We start from the raw sequence: 22,018 nt of genomic DNA on the forward strand, positions 1-22,018 counted from the left end.
TGGGAGGGTCAGTGCCCGATTCCTGGAAGGGGGCGGTGGTGGTCCCGATTTATAAAAAAGGATGCAGAGAAATCCCGGGAAACTACCGCCCCATTAGCCTTATAGACTCCACCCAAAAGATAGCAGGAAAAGCCATACTTGGGAGGATCCTTCATTGGGTGGAGGAAAAGAAAATATTATCAGACTTTCAGGCAGGTTTCAGGGCAGGAATGGGGACGATTGAGCAGGCGTTTAGGTTGGCACTCCTTGGGTGGAAGATGGTGGAACTAGGCAAGGGCAGCCTATATCTGGCCTTTATAGACCTGAGGACTGCCTTTGACCTAGTTCCCCGGGAGGAGCTATGGAGGGTGCTTCATGGGCTGGGATTGCCTCCTTACATCCTGTCCCTCCTCATAAGCCTTCATGCTCATACCTTTGCTCAGGTCCGCTGGGGAAGAAATGGAGAACTAACAGAGAAAATCCCAGTGTCTAGGGGTGTGAGACAGGGATGTGTTTTGGCCCCCACCCTTTTCTCCTTATATGTGAATGGGGTGGTGGAATATCTCCAGCAAGAACCAGCCGACGCCCCCTGTCTCGGAGGAGTGAGGATCCCCACCCTGCTCTTTGCGGATGACACGCTCTTGATATCAAAGACTCCGCAAGGCCTGCAGAAACTGTTAACTCGTTTCCAGGACTTCTGCGGTGCAAAAGGCTTAGTAATCAACGTGGACAAAACTAAGTTTCTAGTTCTAAATCCTCCAAGGAAACTGGGCCGCCCCCCCACTCTCAACTCTGTCGCCTTGGAAAAAGTATCCGAATTTGACTACCTTGGAATTCGGATCACGGACAGCATGAACTGGACGCCCCACATTGCTAAGATGGTATTGAACCATAAGAGAGTGGTAGGTGCCCTCCTGAGGGAATTCCGGGCATCACCCAGGAGGTCGCTTGCCCCAGTAATCGACATCTACAAGGCTAAGGTAGTAACATCAGCCTTGTATGGGGCTGAACTGTGGGGGAATTGCTGTCTGGACTCCTTGGCAACAGCAGAGAGTAAGCTCCTGAAATCCCTAATCGCCATCCCATCAAGTACGCCAACAGTGCCTGTGCTGCTGGACACAGGATGTAAGAACATAAAAGACCAAGCCCGCCTTCGCCCACTGCTCTTATGGGCACGCATCTGGAGGGGCGAAGAGTTAAAATCGTATGCTGAAGGGTTGGCTGAGATAATGAGCTTGGGTGGTTGGGCAAAAATCAAGTGGCTGAGAGACGTCAAAAAACTTTTGGAGGATCTGGGTCTGGGGAATTGTTGGTTGTCTAGATCGGCTCCACCTAAAGAGGTCCTGAAAAGACTGTACTGGAATTGGGTTAAGGACCAGCTAGTTACAAACTCTGGACATTGTAAATCCACAGCTGCCTTTTTAATAGTAAAGGATACTGTGGTTACTGAGCCGTATCTGGACCTTATTACTCTACCATTTGATCGAGCATTGTATTTTAAATTTAGAGTGGGCTCCCTCCCAGTCGGTGCACTGGTGTCTAAGTGGAAATCATGTGCTCACACGTCTCCTTTTTGTGCATGCTGTCCCACCAGGATAGAATCCATTACGCATATCCTGTTCGAGTGTCCCGACTATGCTAAGTCTAGGAGTTTTTGGCTTAAGCCCCTCTGTCGCAATATGGGCACGAGTAGTTATCTGGTAGCCATGCGCATCCTAATGACGGACACATCCCCCTCCATTGTTTGCGGTGTAGCTACATTTTTAAAGCAGTCTTGGCTGATCCGATGCAAGAGATTGTCAATTGCGGTTTAATTCATTTTTAGCTAATTTATCTTGACATTACACGTCCTTTTATCCATTTTAAAGGTACATCTAAATACTGGTTTTTTTTTTTAAAAATAATGTCTTTTTATTCTTGTATTTACTGTATTTTGTGTACGCTTATAAGATATCTTGCATATCGAATAAAAGCTTTTTGACTGACTGACATATAATTTTCCATAGCTCACTGTGCTATATTGGAAGGTTTACAATGCAACTGCTGTGTTCTAGCAGTAACCCACTTACCTTTTTACCTAAAACAAAATCTGTCACTTGCATGTTACATGATGTGCTTTGCATTAACCCTCTACGTAACTTTGAGTCAAAACTGAGGCTAGGAAAAACACAGATCTTTCCAGCATTAACCTCCACAGTTATCTTAAAATTATAATGTACTCAGTTTTACTGGGAACACTTATATTTGGGTAGCAAGTGCCTGAACCCCATAAGATATTTTAAAATGTAGTCTTTGCAACCAATTAACCAGACCAGATTTACTTTCCGTTTTCTTCTTGTTGCCACTTTCTTTGTGGCAGAGTAAAAAAAATAAATGTATAAGTTGATGCCTAGATTTTGCGTCGGGATAAGTCACTTTCCCTGTGTGCCTCCACGCTGTTGCATGTCAGTTAGAGAAAGCCCAGTATTGGCAGTACAGTATTCAGTCTTATCTGCTTTTGCTGGAGTGGAGGGTCAAAGTGCCCGGTCTCAAGTCTGCGGCCTGGTGGTGAACAGAAGATTGGATGCAGGCGTCCACACACTGCTCTGCCTATGTGGTAAGCCTTCCTGAATCCAGCGGCAGGTCTTGGATCAGGCCTATTGGATCGTTCGATAGTTGAATCGTTGCTCTTCCTCTGCGAGTAATGACTTGCTCCTTCTTCAAAACTGCACGCTGCTCCAGGGTGACAGCCCTCTCACTTCACCACGGCCCCCTCCTGGGTTTGTGACAGCACACACCGGAAAACAGCCCCTTCAGGTCACAGAATTGCACAATGCAACTGTCCTCTTCTCGATAGAGCATTGCACTAGGACAACAGCACTCAATCATCACCGTAGCCCCTACCTAGCATACGGAGGTTATGGACAGCACACAGGTTTTCTGCATTCGCTTTGTGCAATTCAGCCACTAAATGGACATTCTTTATTTCTCGAATTTCACATCAAAGGTCAATGTTTTGTTTTTAATTCCAGTGTGGCTGGCAGGCAGAAGCCACATGAAATCAAGCCAAATGTCAAATGTATTATATAGGTGATTTAGATTCTTATTACTATATTCCAAGGAGTGACTGAGAAGTGATACAGGATTTGCTCACCATTCCAAACACATAACCATTGAAAAACAACAGGGACACAACTCTACCGTGCTTAGCCTAACTCTCAATACCAGCCCGAGGGGATCACCCGATGGTATTAAAATGGCTCCCACCCACTGGAATTCTAAGTGGTATGCTTCATCATAGAGTACTCGTCCAGACAGCTAGTTTATCTGAGTGGGCTCAACCTTGTTAGCTAAGGAAGCTCTAGGGTGTAATGTAGACAAATAGTCTAGGGTGTCATGAGCACTGTTCCCAGTAAGGTGCGCGCCTGGGCGCCCGCACACCTCCTTTCCCCCGAGCATGCAGTGCTATGTGTGATGCCCGCACATCACGGGAGAGCATTCACGTCGCTGCTTTTAAAACGCGAGCGGGGCGAAAAATGCTAATTTCCTGTCTGCTGGAAGCCTGTGCAAGCAGTGGCTCCTCCTGCAAGTGCTACATTCATTTCATAATGGAGCGCGGCCGGAGTCTGTTTGTGGGCCTCTGTAAAAATATGTGTTAATTACAGCACCGCTATGCGCTGCAATTAACATAAATATTTTCATAATGGCCCACAATCAGCCCCCAGCTGCGCTCCTTTAAGATAAGAAATGCAGCTTTCCAGTCGGTGTCAGTACAAGAGCGGGATAGGACGCTCTTCTCTCTCATCCAGGCATTACCTGCAGCCAGCCAGCCACAAAAAAACTAGAGGATATTTTATATGCGCCCAACTTCATAAATTTTTCTACCATTTTAAATGTACCTGTTGCATTGTAAAGTGAGTTTACAGGTCTACGTCTCTCTGATCCCTAGGTCTAGAAACCCGCAAATAAAAAGCAGTCCATTTGTTAGTATGTTAAACCAAAAACATTTATAGATTTGATTGCATATATTTACACAATATGGCAACACTACACGCACAAACCAGAAAAGTGTTTTGTCCACTTTTGGGGTGGTGAGAGAGTGTATTTTTCCCAAAACGACTGACTGTTTGGACATAGGGGTTACACTAAAATGTAATTGATGTAAAATACAATTCCTTCCAGGGCAGAATCATGAAGTTAAATAGGTTAGCGTTACCAGTGAAGAAAAGACTGGATGGCAGCGATTACACACATTTTTAAAAGCCTGTAATATAGTAGTAAACAAGGGTGCATTTTCAGCGTAGGAATACTGTTTGGAGCCTTCTGCCTGTTCTCTGTTGCTCAGTGCATAAGTGTGCTTTACTTCCTTTACGGCCTTTGGTACACTAGCCAGGGCAGAGAGGTTCCTAATACAGAGTGGTTGGCAGCATCCCGAAGAACACAGTTTTATCTAGGCAGGTGAACGAATATGTGTAATGCGGAATCAGTTATCAAGCCATTTTAGCTGTCTTAGTTGCAGATTCAGTGCAAAACATCATTATATGCTTTTCATGTGATAACCAGGACACGGGTGACCAGAATTGTTGTTATTCCGAAAAGGAAACGTGTTGTGCATGTGCCGAGCCATGAAAGAGGCGACTCATCAGACCATGCACTGTGGCCTTCTAATGTAAGCATGCGCCTTTCATCAGAATTCTTTAATCGCTGTGAGGCAATTCTGATCTCCCACGTTAGCAAATAACATAGGTAAAATATGATGATTAGAAGAATGCTGATATGAAAATATCAATTGAAGTTTTACATTCAAATTCCATTAAGCATTCAGTCTCTTGGGCCTTTGTGCACGAACATTAATACAAAAATTAAAAATAGTTTCTTACAATGATGTGAGAGTTTTGATGGAGAAATTGTAATGTACATTTTCAGAAATCAATGTGCTGGGAATTGGGTTTACAGAGGAAAAAAGAGCTTTATACCATCACCACTAAAGATCGCATTGGGAAGTGAGCTATTCTATAATTCATGCTTAAACTACTGGTCAGAGAATGTCCATGTCAACTCATTCCTTGATATTTACACCTCCCCCCTTTGTACAACAGGTGTACAGGTGTGTTTGCAGTCACCAGTGTGTTTATAGAGAGGTTTGTGTAAGCAATGCAAACTGTCAGTATCCCTTCTTGATAGTATGGACTGAATGGCAGATCTGGTCATCATCTTTCTTGCTAATATTTAGGCTCAGTGAGCAGGGCGTCCGGGGTAAGAACTATCAATATTTCTTGTTGATTTGGACTTAATAGCAGACCCTGACAATCTTCAGGCACCCACTTCATGTTGAACCAATCAACATTTATTAATTTAATCTCTGCGGTGATGTACCACTTGCATATTAATCGTTTTTTCATGTTTGCTGGCTTCATCAAGTTGCACCTCCTCAGACAGTCATGAATGAATAGAAAGTACTGACATGCTACTTTTTCCTTGGCTTCAGTGTTTTTAGAGGTTAGAGGTGAAATTGCATTTAATATTGGGAAATTGTTCCCCCAGAAGATACTCGTTCCATATGAGGGCAGTTTTCATCATCTGCCCTAAGATGATTGACATTTTCATTGATTTTGTCATTTGATCTTGCATCACAGACACATTTATCACCTTGATTCTATTGGCTCCTTAATGTATATATCTAGCAAATTCACTCTAGATGTAGCAAAGGTTCCCCATTTATCCCTGCATTGCAGACTGGCTAGATATTTTTGCATTTTCTGTTGTAATTCTGAAATCTTGGACGAGGGTCCCTTTTACACATACTCGGCTGGATTGAACAATTCCAAATAATCGATCTGTTCATATTTTCATCAGACGATTCATTTAAATTCATTAAAGCCAGGTTGGACAGACTGGATTTTCCGTGATAGAGGCCTCTGTGTAGATAGCTTCAAACTGTAGCTTCTTCTTCAATTAATATTCTTCTAAATCTTTTGTTGTTAACATCCATAAGCTGTCTCTGCCCCACCGAATCAGTACATTAGAGCCCAAAAAAATCTTTGTTTAGAAAAGCATAGTTTTTTTTTTTTTAAACAGCATTGCAGTCCCACTAAAGAACACTCTGCAGTCAGCATGCAGTGGCACAGTTACTGAAATTTGAAGCAAATAGAGGTATTTGTTTTCTACGTTTACTTTGTGGGATTCAGATATTTTTTCTGGAGATCTCCTCAGGCAAACCTAATTAGATGAGGTGATTTCGAGCTAGGCAAAACTTTACATCATATCAAAAGTTATACCATTACTTTGCATTTCTCTTTATTTAGCTTGTCCTTATTCGTTCAGAATGGAAACATAAATATTTTGCATTTGTGGAGTCCCCTCAGCTAGTAATGAGTACAGTGTAGTGAGCCCTGAGCCCGGTTGCGCACATTGCTATGTTAGCATAGGCTTATTAGAAAGTTTAAACGCCATTTTACCTTTTGGTGCTTTTGCACACAACACTGCATATAACTGTTGTTGTAAGTTAGGCTGCGTGAATAGCTTCACATGAGAAAGGCTTGTTTTCGGCATTCCTAGACTTACATCGCGACCCTAGTCTGCAGAGTGAGTGCTAAAGCCTCCAAGGTTATCATAACAAAGTGGCTGTTGTTCGGGCTGATCGGCTCACGTTTTAGCCATAACATACATGCAGCTGCAGCCAACGTGATTCTGACGCCTTTAATATTGCACTGTAAGCATGATTTTAGACACTTGGAAGAATTCCATTTCCAGAGAGAAAGAGCTTTAGCAGATCCTGATGTGATTAATTCCTGCTGATCTTAGAGGTATGTGGTCCCCCACACAAGCGTAAGAGACCTTCTATATTTAAAAAAAAATTGTTCCTAGCAAGGGAGGGTGATTTACTAGGCACCATAATACCTATTTTCACCTTCATTGTAATATGATTTCTCCTTTTGTGTTTTATGGAGTTGTAACAATGCTGATCATATTATTTCTAATCATATTTCTGCTTATGTTAGCAAAAATACTGCATCTTGGAGCACGTCGTTAAAATAAATATTTTAACTTTTCCAGTGTCTCTTTTTTACTCCTGTTGTGGACTGGTATGAGAGTATAACGAAAGAGTGTTCTTGCTTCCCACCATTCCTGAGTATAACCTAAGTCGCATGTTCTGGGTTGTCTAATCATTGGTTCCTTTGCTATAAGATGAAGAGCTAATGTGACACTGATGCTAGCTGGTTAGAGTTTCTAGGTACTGAGGTGAGTTTTTGGTCCACCACAATTCACTGGTGTCCTGGGTCTCTGTGCACAGTTCTGTGTAGGAGCAGAATCCTTGCAACATGGCGCACCCAACTTAGTGGTCTTATTTTGAGACTCTCGTGTAGTGCTTATATCGGTACACAACCCCCTCACTATTGTTTCCGGTTGACAATGGTGATGGATAAACCTACCTATAGTTACATAGGTCTTTTCTAGCTTGATAATTTAAAAACGGTTTCTTTTGAATTACTACCCAGTTGTGCTACATTACTTTGCATTGTTCTTGATCTTTTCTGTGTCCTTATGGCTGAGGTAGACATCCCCCAGCATAGCCGGATGGCAGTCCGCAATCATTTGCAGACTTATAACGTCCCGTTAGAAGGCATGGCAGTTGTTTTTGTGGTGTGTGCGGACACGGCATACCCGTTTGCTATTTTCTACTCTTGGCTTACGTTTCCTGCAGTGAATGCAGATACCAATTTGTTTCATGTATGCACTCCCACTGTCGTGCCTATGGAATACACTCCATAAAAGACTGAAAATTCTGGAAGAACTGGAATAAGAATAAAAAGCAGGGGAAACAGCAACAGAAACGGGGTTCCCGTCCCGCTTCACCAATACCTATGACTACTGAGCGCACATATGAGTTGCGCGACCGCGCTACTATTAAGTCACCTGATCGTTTTCAGGTTCCTGAACAACGTTCTCCTCGCTCTTTGCAGGACACATCGGTCTCACCCACCGTTGGATGAGACGGCGGCAGAGGACGGGGTTCAAAACAAGAGCAACCCCACAAGACAGACGGGAAAGGCAAGCAGGAAGACCCCAGTTTCAGAAAAAGAAAGTTGCTGCTTTAACAGCGAGATATGCCACGGATAGTGAGAACACAGCTTCGGAACCTGATGTGGGCGCCGAAGCTACTAGACAGCGCGGCGGAAATTACCATAGTGCGGGAAGCATTGCATCCACTTCTGAAGGTGACAGCAACTGACAGGTTCGTTGTTGTTGAGACAGCTGACACTAGAGTGGCTGCCCCCGGAAAGACTTTATGATATAGTCCTTTTAATTGAAGGTGACATACAACACACTGTAAAAGGGGTATTTTGGGAAAATGTAACTACTACCTATGACATTTTGTTAGCAGAGGCTGATTAGCTCCCACCCTTCGTACTGTCTGTTCCCTGCTTTCGCGCTCACAGTGCCGAAGGAGCAGGCCCTGCAGTTTACAGAAGATTGGGCTAAGGCGCTTGTGCTGGCTTTGAACCGTACTCACTGTGGCTGGGACAAATTTTCCCCCGACATGAAATACCATTGCGGTCGATGCCACAGCCTCAACCCCAATACCCCATGCGGCATGAAGCGAAAACTCCTGTGGCAGAAATCCTCCAGCAATTGGAATATCAAGGTGTGATTGAAACTTGTGTGTCTCCACTGAATAACCCTCTTTTTACTGTGACTAAGCTTGATGGCTCGCACCGTTTGGTTTTGGATTACCGGCACTTAAACTCCCATTGTCATACGTGCGCAGTGCAAAATACTCGCAGTTCTGCCCTGGTGGATAGTATCATGCGAAAAAGGTTTAAGACCACGCTTGACATATACAATGGCTTTTTCGCCCATAACCTGTCCTCTCTTAGTAGTCAAAGGACAGCTTTTACCAGTGGTGGCAAACAACACCAGTTCAGACATTTGGCTATGGGCTATAAGTACCGTCCAGGCATCTTTGCCGCCCGCATAGTCTCTCTTTTGGAGGTGCTCGCCCAAGATGCATGTTCGTAAGTGAATGACATTTATCGCACAGGCGACGAATTATAGTCGCATCTGTGTCGTGTTGACCAGATAATTTGCCGTTTTGCGGACTTTGGCTATAAATTCAACTTTGCAGAATCTCACATTGCAGAGTACACAGTGTTGTTCCTGGGCTACGAGCTCAACAATGAAGGTTGAGGTTTAGCACCTCACTTCCTGGAGAAATGCGCACAGCTGCGTGCTCGGACAACTCTGAAAAAACTACAATCTTTGCTGGGATTTTTGAATTTCAGGCGTACTTACATTCCCAGCTCTGCCCAGCGTATCAAGCCTCTTTACACCTTGGTACAACCTAGTTTTTCCAAATCATGCTGGCTGCTGGCTCATTCAGCCATTTTGCAATCTTTGCAGGCTGATCTTCTTGAATCTAAATTCTTATTGACTCGTGATAATCACACCAACCTGGTGATAAGAATCATACCAGGAGTGGTGGGTTTCACGTACCTAACTTTTAATGGGGGTGACACAGTCCCATTGCTTACAAGTCACACTTGTACACTTCGGCTGAGTTGCGGTTTTCCACTGTGGAAAAAGTTTTGACAGCAGTGCAAATGGCGATTCTTAAAGAACGTGCACTGTCACAGGGAAATTTCATTTTGGTTGTTACTCTGTATCCTGCCCTAGAGGCAGCGACGAAAGCCAGTGTACCCAATTCTAAAGCTTTGCACCCGAGATGGATACAATAGGCAACGTCCTTGACATCTCCGGATATCACATACATTTTCGATTCCTCTTTGCAGACTCAGGAGTTTTTGCAGTATGAATTCCTTCATCCGGCTCCTCTGACCATGCGCCCGCTGGAGGATTTCCATTGTATCATTTACACAGACGGTTCGGCACAACTGGCAACGGAATCAAAGCACGCCTATTCTTCGGCCTGCACAATAGTGGTTGGTACTATGGTGAATGGAGAGTTCAAGTCCGATGTTGTGCATACACAGACATTAGGGGACTGTACCGCCCAATTGGCAGAGCTCCGTGCTCTGATGCTTGCATTGGAGTACGCTGATCCTAGTGTGACTACTCTTATGGTAAGTGACTCTTACTACTGTGTACAGTCTTACAATGACAATTTGTTTCTTTGAACTCAAAATGACTATCGTGATTCCAAAGGTAGCAAATAAAGCACAAAATGATCTAGGTCCGAGTGGCTGAGCTTAAAGAACGGCTGCCACTCGTGTTTGTAATTCATACTCTTGGTCACCAGCATGTTGGAGTTCACGCTGTTGGCCACAGTCTCGCTGATGAAGCCGCGAAGGCAGCAGTAGCGACATATGTGGTTGCAGCAGTTACACGCTCCAAAAGTAAGATTGATGAGGACATCTTGGCAGCTATTGCCGCAACAGAGAAGGGAAGTAAGTACCCGAGAGGTTTCCCTTCAAGATACTCTCATCATTTAAGTCCTGATAAAGTTCCTTATGTGAGAATTAACGATGTTGGTGGCAGATTGATTCCCAACGCGGACCGCAGGTCCACACTGATTACAGCTGCTCACGAGGGTATTGCATCCGCTCATGACGGCGTTTCTGTATCTCTTTTACAACAGCGTTACTGGTGGTGCAGATTGTACAATCAGGCGCGTGATTATGTCCTTCATTGTGACGTTTGCCAGCAGATTAAACCTTCTACTGCGTCACGCCGGCCCCAGAAGCAGTTGTACATATCTAATAAACCACTTGGCTGTGTTTATTTGGATCACTGCGGTCCTTTCTCCTCTGATACTGCGTATAAGTACATCTTAGTTGCAGTTGATTCTTGCACGCGCTTTGTGTGGCCCCAAAAGAGTGCTGATTTTCAAACTGTCGTAAGGGATTTGCATGTCTTTGTGGGAATTTTTGCATGTGGTACCTTCTACTAGGACCAGGTTCCGGCATTTGCCTCTAAGGCGTACCAGGATGCCATGCGTTCATTGGGGGTCCAAGTCAAATTTTCCTCTCCATACCGGCCTGAGGGCAACAGTGTTGTGGAGTGAATGAACCGTGACTTAAAGCAATCCTTGACAGCTAGGGTTTTAGGTACAGGCCGGACCTGGCTAGCCCACCTCAATAGCGTTCAGCATGCACTAAATAATCTCCCTAGAAGGTCTCTGGGTGGGTGGACCCAGAACAAAATGCTCTTTGGTATCAAAATGTTTGTTCCGGACCTTGAGGGTCTAGACCAGGCGGCGTCTGCCACTCCCTTTGACGTAAATGAACATTGTGCTGTTTTCCAGAATCTACAAAAGACACGAGACAGTCTTGCAAAGGAACATTTGCCCTTCAAATCTGATGCTGCGTTGCAGATTCAGGTAGTTGGCTGGCTACCCCAAGTTGGTGAACTGGTCCGAGAGAAGATCAAGAACAAGAAGGAATTTGGTCCCTCATATCGTGCTCCAGTTCCTGTGCTTGGCGCGCAGGGTACAAGAACATTCATTTTACCTCCACTTCCTGGTCGTAAGGAAAACCGGTACATCGCCATTGACCATGTCAAACTAGACAGAGTGGCCGATTCTTCATAGTATGACGCCTGCGGTCTCTTGTCCATCTATGCTGCGAAACTCTGTTTTTAACTCCGGCACCTACCACCAGGCCTGACGTTGCCATTGAGATGCCTGCAGTTACAAATCCTTTATTGGATCCACAGGCTGGTGATCCCCTTGATGAAACTGAGTACACTTACCCCACAGACGTATCAATGCCCGATTTGTAGACCTGTGTGGCTAATCAGTCACGTTTTTCATTTGACAGTGACTCTGCCGCATCTAAGTCCCCTTCAAAAGTTTTGATTTTTGCTGTTTGGTTTAAAAACATTTTTGATTCCCCCCTGGACTTACGTCTGGCTGGTGCTTTTCGAATATTTTCATTCATGTCCATTGGATTTTGGTGTATTTTTTTTGTCTTGTGAATGGACACTATGTTAAAGAAAGATCTACCATTAGAATGATTGGTGGAACTTTGGCACCCCATTCCTCATCACACATCATGAAAAGGGACCAGACTTTTGTGAATATCATTGCTTGGCCAGTCTAACTGGGATTGTGTGGGATGCCGTTAAATTTCAAATACATGGTCCCACCGAGGTTATTAATGTTCCTAATGTACTTCGTGTTTCAGTGGAGGATGTGGTTAAACAGAATACTCGCTCTGATGATTGGGACGTCCAAGCCGTAGAGGCTCTATTTTCTGATTTGAAATATTATGCTGCCATTGATACTGAAGATTTTTATTTAGACTCTGCAAATTATGCTGATTTGTTTTGTTACCAACACTATGGCAATCATTTTCTGCACAAATACACGCAATGGGAACATTGTCCCGGTCCTGTTGAAGGCAGCTCCAAAACTCTTTTGAAAAAGTTTTCTTACTTTACTGATTTTAATCAATCACACTCTGAAGCATTTTATTTTAAGATGACTAAGAAGTCCTCTTCCAAAGTTAGACTCACCCACACAAAATTGTTATATTCCAAGTACTTTATTGACCAATTGGGTGTTGGGAGCTATGAGCTGTGGAAAGATACTATTGATCTTAAGTCTGTTTGGGGTTCTAAAAATTGGCAAGTGCAAGGAACTGAGGCTTTGCATCGTGCATGTCTCATCCCGAACCATATGTTGTTTCTGAATTAGACTATTTCACAAACCACTTGCTTTGGATTGGCTACGCCTAAAAAACGAAATGCTCCCTCTATTCCTAATTTGGGGGAGTACCCCAATTGGAACAATTATACCAGTAGGTCCCTTAGTGATTTGCAGACTCTGCTACTAAATTCGTCTTTTAACATTTCCAGTTTGGATCCCCAAGGTTGGCTGTTATGGCAAAAAGGTGCAGATTCATGCCAGCATCTTTTTCTGGGTTTGGTCCCTGGATGAACACAGGTTAGAATGGATCACCATTTTGAGAGTGGCCATTCTGTCACTACCTATTCTGTAGGCAAGCTATGTCAGAACTGGCTCAAACACTCCACTTTAGCGTCAGTTAAGCTTCATATGTCTAAATTGACTGATGATGTTGATATGAATGACTTTGTAAAAGGTCCTGCAGCAGGCAGGTCCAAAAGGTGGATTTATGCTGTTTACAGCAAAGTTTGAAAACTGTCCCAAATTGAAGCTGCTTCTAGGTTAAGAGCTATTGATCAAGCTAATTCAGAAAAAGTGCTTGCAGTTGAAGATAATAGCATTAACACACTCTCTTCCCGAATTTACTCATTAGATAATATTGTTTCTTCTGTTGTTGATATTGTGCAAGATGAAGTCTCAGTTTTGTACCATGGTCAAAATCAATTGCGATCTATTATGCAGTTTGCCTGGGCTTTACATACGTTGAAGGCTGGGAAAGTACCTTGGGACTAAATGAACACTTCTTCGCTATTTTTGCCCTTTAATTTGACTGTTAAATAATTCCTGCCAATGAAAGATGCTACATTTTCACTATTGCATATTGAAAAGTTAGAACCCTTACCATTTTCTGTGGCCGAAACAAATTCTGCAGTTTGGCTTATTCAGGAGTTAACAACGCTACCTTTTCCACTGTTTAAATTCGAAGCATGCATGAAGCACTATGCCATAGGCAGATATGAGCCGTTAGGTAGCGCATATCTCCATGAAGTTTGGTCTCTGCCCTTTACCTATAGGTGCTTAAGGGAAGGAAAGGAAGTTTATTTCAAAGGTGAAGATTGCACTTCCACACCAGATCACTCATTGGTCTGTAGGAATATACAAATGCACGGCTCCTGTAATCAGGAAGCACCGAATTTGGACTGTATTTTAAAAGGTACACCTGCGCCAGCAATTACACCTACTTTCTTGTTGTTAGCAAACAGTAGTTATTTGTTATTAAATAATGAAGATTGCTGTGGTATGCTGGCAGGGATACTATACATAGTGACTGTCTCCCAACGTGTAGTCTGTTGTAAGAATGTGCTGTTTCCTCCTCCACATGGGAAGCTGGATATATCCATCTGGCCTTCGATTCCGACCTTGAAAGCAGAGTTCAACAAGATGAGTAGAATAAGGGCTCTTTTGTCTCAAAATGAAGTTGCCCTTACATCTGCGCGTGAAACATTCGTCCTTCACGTGGCTAATACTCGTACTGAGGTACATGCCTTTTTAAATGCGGATCTCCTTCTGTATTTTGGAGCGTTGATTCACACTGTATTCAATGCCTCGTCGACCTCGGGCTTGGCACACTTTTTTAAAGTAGTAAGTTCTGGCCTTGTGACTTCATTCCAAACTATATTTGGTGTGATACCAGCATTTTTTCATTCTATTTTTTCCAGTGTCTTTGGCAGTTTCCACTTAATTATTGCCTTGGCTGCTGGTGTACTGCTGTTAATTTGCTTGCTCCAAAATGGTTGCACATTCTGTGCCCCACGACAATATGCCCCGGCTGCTCCAACTTCGTGACCGGATGATTAAATACTATGGATCGCTGCCTCTGGCTACTCTGAGTGTGGCGTGCAGCCAGTTTTCCACTGCCTGGATTACAGTTTTGAATGGGCTTTGGATTTGTGTCTCTGCAACACGGTGTCTCCTAACCCGGATTATGATCTACTAATGAGTCCCTTAGTTTATGAACTAGACTGTTCTGGTATTGGAATAATGGCCTGCGCAGCAGCACATGGAGTCCTAGGCAATTGGAATATATAGACAGCAGCCCATGATTTTCTGGCACGCAGTTATCTTGAAGAACACCCGAGTTGTCCTCTGATGGTGCTTGAGGCTCCGGCTGTTGAAGAACACGTGTGTTCTTTTCCATTATTGAATTGGATGGCTGAAATGTTCGCTGACGATAACAACGACTTCCTATTGGAGGCTGTTGCAACGTACTGTGCCTATACGTTGTTGGATTGAGGTGACGATTTTTTTCCTCCTTCTTAAACACGTACTGGACTCATGAATTTTTTTTGCGTATTTTTTGTTCTACGCATTATAAGGTGTTTGATAAAATATACCCCTGTCGGGTTTTCTTATTTTTTATGGGGTTACTAATTCGGATTGCACTCCTAATTATGCAATTTGGTGATATTTTTTTTTTTCACAACAAATTTTTATTATTATTCAATTGAAGGGAAGCAGAGCAAAAGATGTGGTTCCCCACAAACAGGAGAGTGCCACCAAACATTGTAATACATTGTATTTTCGTCATTGTGATGCTAAGTAAAACGAGAATAAAGCAAAGTAGGCCATCCTTCCCTTTACCCCTACCCCTCTCAACATCTCCAAAGGCCCAACTACCCCACTACCCACCCCTTATCCCTCCCTAACCCTATGCACGTGCAGAAAGAAAACACAGTTGTTAACGGTCGTGAGGTATGACACAGTAACGAGGCCCTCTCAGAACCTCTGTCTATAACTCCTCCTCATTCGCAGCAGGGAGATCAAGAGGTAACCCCCTATATTCCGCCCACCTCTTCCAGATCTTAAAATGTTTACGGGGGCAGCCTCTCGCTTCAAACACAGGCCGCTCCAGTCCCATATAATAATCCAGGGCAGCCTTCCATGCACACAGGGGGGGGGCCCGGACTCCCTTCCATGCTCTGGCTAGGTCTCTCTTGGCCACATTCAGTCCCAGTAGCAACAGGTGGCGCTTGTATATGTTCCCACCGACTCCCTCGAGTACGTGGAGTAAACCCAGACGGTGAGTGCGTGGGAGGTCCCAACCCAAAACCTCAGACAAGCAATTCCATACGCCCCTCCAGAATCCAAGCAGTCGAGGGCATGACCACACTGTATGTATCAGCGTACCCACAGCCGCACCGCACCGCAGACATTCCGAGGAGCTAATCAGTCCAGCCCTCCAGAGTCGCTCTCGGGTATAATAAGACCTATGGAGGTATTTGAATTGAATCAGGCGAAGCCGCATCGCTATTGCAGTTCCGCGCGGGGACTCTTGGGCTTCCCTCCAGTCATCCTCGTCCAGAGGACCAACGTCAGCCTCCCAGGCCGCTTTCAGAGGGAGCAGGGTGGAAGAGCAGTGGGTCACCATCGACTGGTAAATACGAGAGATCTTCTTATTACCAAGGTCTCCCATGAACACCTTCGCTTCAATGGGGCTAAACTCCGGGAGTGAGTCCAGATCCGCAATGCTTGGTGTAAGTGCATGCCGTAATTGTAAGTATCGAAAGAACTGGGTTCGGGGCATATTGAATTCAGCACTGAGTTCCTGAAAGGACTTAAGAGTAGTACCGGACATGACATGTCCCAACATTGATATTCCAATGGCTTCCCAGCCATCAAACCCGGAGAGCGTCATCAGTTCGGGAAGGCGTCCATTGTGCCAGAGCGGTGTCTCAGCTGTTAGCCTACCCCACCAACCCATACGACGTAATGCCTGTCGCCACACCGCAAAGACCACGTTCGTAACGCACGGTAACGCCCGCCGCAGCCGGGCCGAGTAGAGAATCGTGTGTAATAATTTGGTGATATTTTGAACTTGGTTCTGTCTCATTCGAAGTTGAACTCTGCGTTCTGAAAATTGCCCCCACTTCTTGGGCGTTCTCTGATCAAGGGGGGGTGTAGTGAGGCCTGAACCTGGTTGCGCACATTGCTATGTTAGCATAGGCTTATTAAAAAGTTTAACCGCCATTTTACCTTTTGCTGCTTTTGCACACGACACTGCATATAACTGTTGTTGTAAGTTAGGCTGCGTGATTTCGAGCTAGGCAAAACTTTACATCATATCAAAAGTTATACCATTACTTTGCATTTCTCTTTATTTAGCTTGTCCTTATTCGTTCAGAATGGAAACATAAATATTTTGCATTTGTGGAGTCCCCTCAGCTAGTAATGAGTACAGTGTAGTGAGCCCTGAGCCCGGTTGCGCACATTGCTATGTTAGCATAGACTTATTAGAAAGTTTAAACGCCATTTTACCTTTTGGTGCTTTTGCACACAACACTGCATATAACTGTTGTTGTAAGTTAGGCTGCGTGAATAGCTTCACATGAGAAAGGCTTGTTTTCAGCATTCCTAGAATTACATTGCGACCCTAGTCTGCACAGTGAATGGTAAAGCCTCCAAAGTTATCATAACAAAGTGGCTGTTGTTTGGGCTGATCGGCTCACGTTTTAGCCATAACATACATGCAGCTGCAGCCAACGTGATTCTGGCGCCTTTAATATTGCACTGTAAGCATGATTTCAGACACTTGGAAGAATTCTGTTTTCAGAGAGAAAGAGCTTTAGCAGATCCTGATGTGATTCATTCCTGCTGATCTTAGAGGTATGGGGTCCCCCACACAAGCCTAAGAGACCTTCTATATTTTATAAAACATAGTTCCTAGCAAGGGAGGGTGATTTACTAGGCGCTATAATACCTGTTTTCACCATCATTGTAATATGATTTCTCCTTTTTGTTTTATGGAGTTGTAACAATGCTTATCATGTTATTTCTAATCATATTTCTGCTGATGTTAGCAAAAATACTGCATCTTAGAGTACGTCGTTAAAATACATATTTTAACCTTTCCTGTGTCTCTTTTTTACTCCTGTTGTGGACTGGTATGAGAGTATAACTAAAGAGTGTTCTTGCTTCCCACCATTCCTGAGTATAACCTAAGTCGCATGTTCTGAGTTGTCTAATTATTGGTTCCTCTGCTATAGGACGAAGAGCTAATGTGACAATGATGCTTGTTGGTTAGGGTTCTAGGTACTGAGGTGAGTTTTTGGTCCATCACAATTCACTGAGGTCCTGGGTCTCTGTGCACAGTTCTGTGTAGGAGCAGAATCCTTGCAACAACAGCTGTTAAAAAGAAATGGTCTTGATGTTTCTGTTGAACCTTTACCCACCATTTTGGTAAGGATTTGAACAACTCATTCAGCAAAAGGTTATGTCCTAGGACTTAATTATTCCAAATTTGCTTTTTGTCCTCACCATTTCTTCCATCTTACTGAAATGCCATACAGGGCTTTATATTCTTGCTTTTACTTATGCATTACCTAAAGACAAAGATTTGAATCTGTACAAATTCCCTTAATAATAGACAACTACTGCCCTTCCTTTAAGAGCCTCCGTCAGATAACCCTCTGTCCTTGCAAAGCTGACAGTTCTGATTAAATATGTCAGAAGGTACTAAATTTGGCTTCAAACTAAAAGTGTAGGGCTCACTTAACTCCAACGTCATCATTCTAAGATGGTTGATAACAACAGTTGGCAATACTGAGGCTGCTGTTACTGATGCAAGTTGGTATCAGTACCTCAATCACTATTATGAGTTTTTTGCCCTGAAAAATGGAATAGCTGGCGGGTCCTGGAATTGTGGGGCACTTTTACTGGAGAGAGATTTAATAATTCAGGGCCCTTTCCCCTCACATTTCCCACTTGCTTTTAGCTGGTGGGAAATTTGGGCAGAAAAGAATTTAGTAGTACCGAATGCAGGACCATACAAAGTAAAGCTTAGAGTTGTCTGGGGTAGTAATTTAGCATTTAGCATGTGGAATTACCACTCTACACAACTCAGACCGAGGGTCAAGAGTTCATCTGCCTTGATACCTGCATCACATCCCCAGTTTGTAATAATTTGCCATGAAATGTCATCATTTGCTAACTTACACCCCAGTATGCTGAACAAGTTTAAATTGAACAGTTCTAAACACTCTGTACAAGGAATGTCCTATACTATATTTATGTACCATCAGACTGTCCAGACTCACATGGAATCCCTGAGTTTTTTGCTGAAGTAAATGTCGTCCCAGGGAGGAAATACTCATGTGAGGGTTGACAGAACACTTCTCTGCCACCAAAGCATAAACTCATTGTACACCCCAATATGAAGGAGTGAGGTCAATGATGTATCAGTAATATCTCACTGACCCTACCCCTCAAAACGTGTCTCCTAAGTTGGCAGCTCGAGCATTAAGCCACAACCGCTAACACAAGAGCGGAAGCATATTCAATATTATATACAACTTTATGCCATTGACAAAACCAATAGTCCTGGCTTCTTGTAGGTGCAATGTTACTTGTATTACATTTCTGGATGCAATGACAGAAGAAGCAAAATATCAGTCGGGCGGCACACTATGCTAAGCACAGATTTTTAGCTTAATTGCTTTTAAGCCACGCCCTTAATTGCATCGGCCATGCCCCGTTGAGAGACCCCTCTTGTTTTTTCATCCCACTTAAAGCCCTGGTCTACACTTACTGTCGGGTTTTGGACGCACATAGCCTTGGCTGCAGCGCACAGAGACCTTATTCTGCCGCACACAAAGGAAAAAAATGAGAGGGAACATTGGTCATGCGGGTTAATTTTATTTTCAAAGGGCACCCTAACGGAGTTAAAAATAGGTGGGCATGCAATAAGGAAATTAGTATCCTCTGTAACCCTGAGTCAACATGTTTCAGCCATCACACCAATGCCTCACTAGGCTAGTAGACTTTCATCAGGACCTCACAAGGATCCTGTTAACATCCTATTTGTTTGCATTGAATTGTGAAACTTCCATTCACCATATTCATACATGCCATACATACTGACCTATTTGGTTGCTATGTCTGCATTTCTTTAGTAGCGTCCTATTTAGAGCTCCATGATGGTAAGAAGGCAGTTATGATCCATTCTTTGTGTAGCATTCTGGTGGTACGGATTCCAGGATGAGCTGTCAAGTGGCAGTGGTAAATGTGAGGGTTGACTAGATATAGCTATGCCAACAATAGGAACATGAGAGATATCTGCTGCTAAATTTGGCTGTGACAGTTTGGGGGCAGTGTGTGATTTGTAAAAACATTAATGCGGAGCCCCAAACATTTTCTTGGGGTTCTATTGCAGAATGCCAAGGGTGCAATAACCTTTTTCTTTCACTACCCTAAACATTTTTATTCTTGCACGTTTCTTTTTTTATTCAATTTTCTGCATTTATCATTGTTTTCTTCTGTATCTCCTTTCTTCCTTTTCTGTCTTTCTCTCTTGCTTTGTGTCATGGTCTGTTGGCGAAAAATTAGCCCCAATCTCCTAAAATGAGTGCAGGTGGGTAAGACGAGTAAGAATACTTCGCTTAGGAGAGTGGTCTCCCTTCTGGAGAGCGCAGGCAGGTAAAGCTATCACATCTACATGGAATTGTGGTGCATATGGAATATTATGCCTGGTTGAGTAGCCTGGTGGTAGAGTTAGTTTGTTCAATCCTTGGGTAAAGGAAACTACGCTGACAAAAGGCAACATTGTTTTATGTGTAGCTTACAAAAGTGTGAATTTTCTGCTTTAATCAGGAGGGTCTGCATGTATACTCGAATTGCGCTCAAATGTTTTCATGATAGACCTGCTAAACATATATGTGAGGGCTTAAGATCTGATGTCACTTCTTGTTATGCCACTTCCTGTAAAGTCGTGGCTTGTGATGCCACTTTCTATGATGTCATGCGCCGTGATGTCACATGCCGTGATGTCACTTGCATACCGCTTAACTAGGTTAGTCCCCTTACTTCATTTTTTAGGACTTGTGCCCTGTGCATGGTTTTCTATTTCACTTTAAAACTATGCGATTGTATGCGTTTATCTGAGTCCACTGCTCACAGACCATAGGCTCGTAAAGGGTTAATTGAAAGTTCCCAAAGCTGTCCCTGATCCCCCCTGAAATTTAGTGTTTCCTGCACCCCAGCCTCACCTTTCCATTATGGTTAGAGTAGGTTCCAGGGTCTCTGCTCGTTAATTTCTGCATCAGTCTTTTTAGAAACATTAGATACATATAGAGTAAAACCTCATCAGCTCTGCTCATCTTAAAAGAACGCACGCTTTACGGCCACTGAGGATATGTGAAGCTTTCTATGACTTCCACAGTTCGTTAACATAAAGTGGAAATTCCGCTGAGATCTAACATAGGCTCCTTGTGCTCGTGTATGAAAGCACACTCTGTGTTCACTCCTGTCACACGCCCAACGGTGTTTGCCAAAAATGCATCTTACTTTCAATGTTGTGTTGGAAGCATAAAAAATGGCTTCCCTTTAAATGATTCGAAAATGTGTAACATGTAAAGTTCTATTACGTTACCTTCGCCTATCTCCAGGATTGCATCTAGTTTGCTAATTGGACGATAACGCAGTAACTGCTGCTCTGCAGTCATTTGGGGGTCGCTTTGTTGCACTTACGTGCTAGACTGTTCCCAAAATGTTAAGATTTTGATACTTTTTTTTAACTACCTGAAAATATCATGTCAGATGGCATACTGAATTGCTTTGGAACTTGGAAGCCCTACAGAGCTCGACCTCATGTGCATTTGACCATCTGCTATATGTTCAGTTCTTCTTATAAAAAACTATCGGACCCAGAGCATTAAGTGCAGAACCGGTGCACTTTGTCTGTTCTGGTGTATGTAGTGAGCTTGGTGAACAGACATACCGCTCCAGATCAAGTATTACAGAATGCAGCACACATGCAAAGAGGAATAGCTGTTCGATACCCTACTGGGTGATAAGTAGCGCTGTACAAATTCACACAACAGGCAGTAAGGAGGAGAAATAAAGATATTTCCCCTTGTTATGCCAGCCTCGGGAAGGCGCACTATTTAGTACATATAGGTAAGCCTGTGCTCCACTCATGTAATGCCTCTCGGATGCAAGGTAACGCTATGCGCTGCGTTGCACTGCTTTTTGGGATAAAATCTCATGCGAATCTTGATTTGCACGGCTTGGTAAATCCCAACGTGGATTTTGCATCTAGGTTGCACCACAAAATCTTTGTAATTCTGGACAAAATGTATACCTGCCTAGGGAGGCACAAATATACTGATCTGTTTACCAATCAATACATCTCAGCCTATCTGCCACTGATGCTCGATATGTATCTAAGGGGAGCTTTACCTGAAAAGGCATACCAAGCATGCCTTGAACTAAGGTAGTCTTTTTTTGAGACGCATTATTATTCAACTTTAAATGTGTCCCGCGATGCCAATAAGAACCAAGCGTTAAATTCCTAAGTGGTGCTGCGACTTGCACTGCTGTCTTTTAAGGAGCCATTGTTTAGAGCAGGAGTGTGCACAATGTATGCACTTAATTTTCTTTCTATGGTGGTGTGATGCAACCCGTCATATAACTGCCTCGGGC

This window comes from Lissotriton helveticus, chromosome 1_1 (genome assembly GCF_964261635.1).
Source record: "Lissotriton helveticus chromosome 1_1, aLisHel1.1, whole genome shotgun sequence".
Classification (NCBI taxonomy): domain Eukaryota; kingdom Metazoa; phylum Chordata; class Amphibia; order Caudata; family Salamandridae; genus Lissotriton; species Lissotriton helveticus.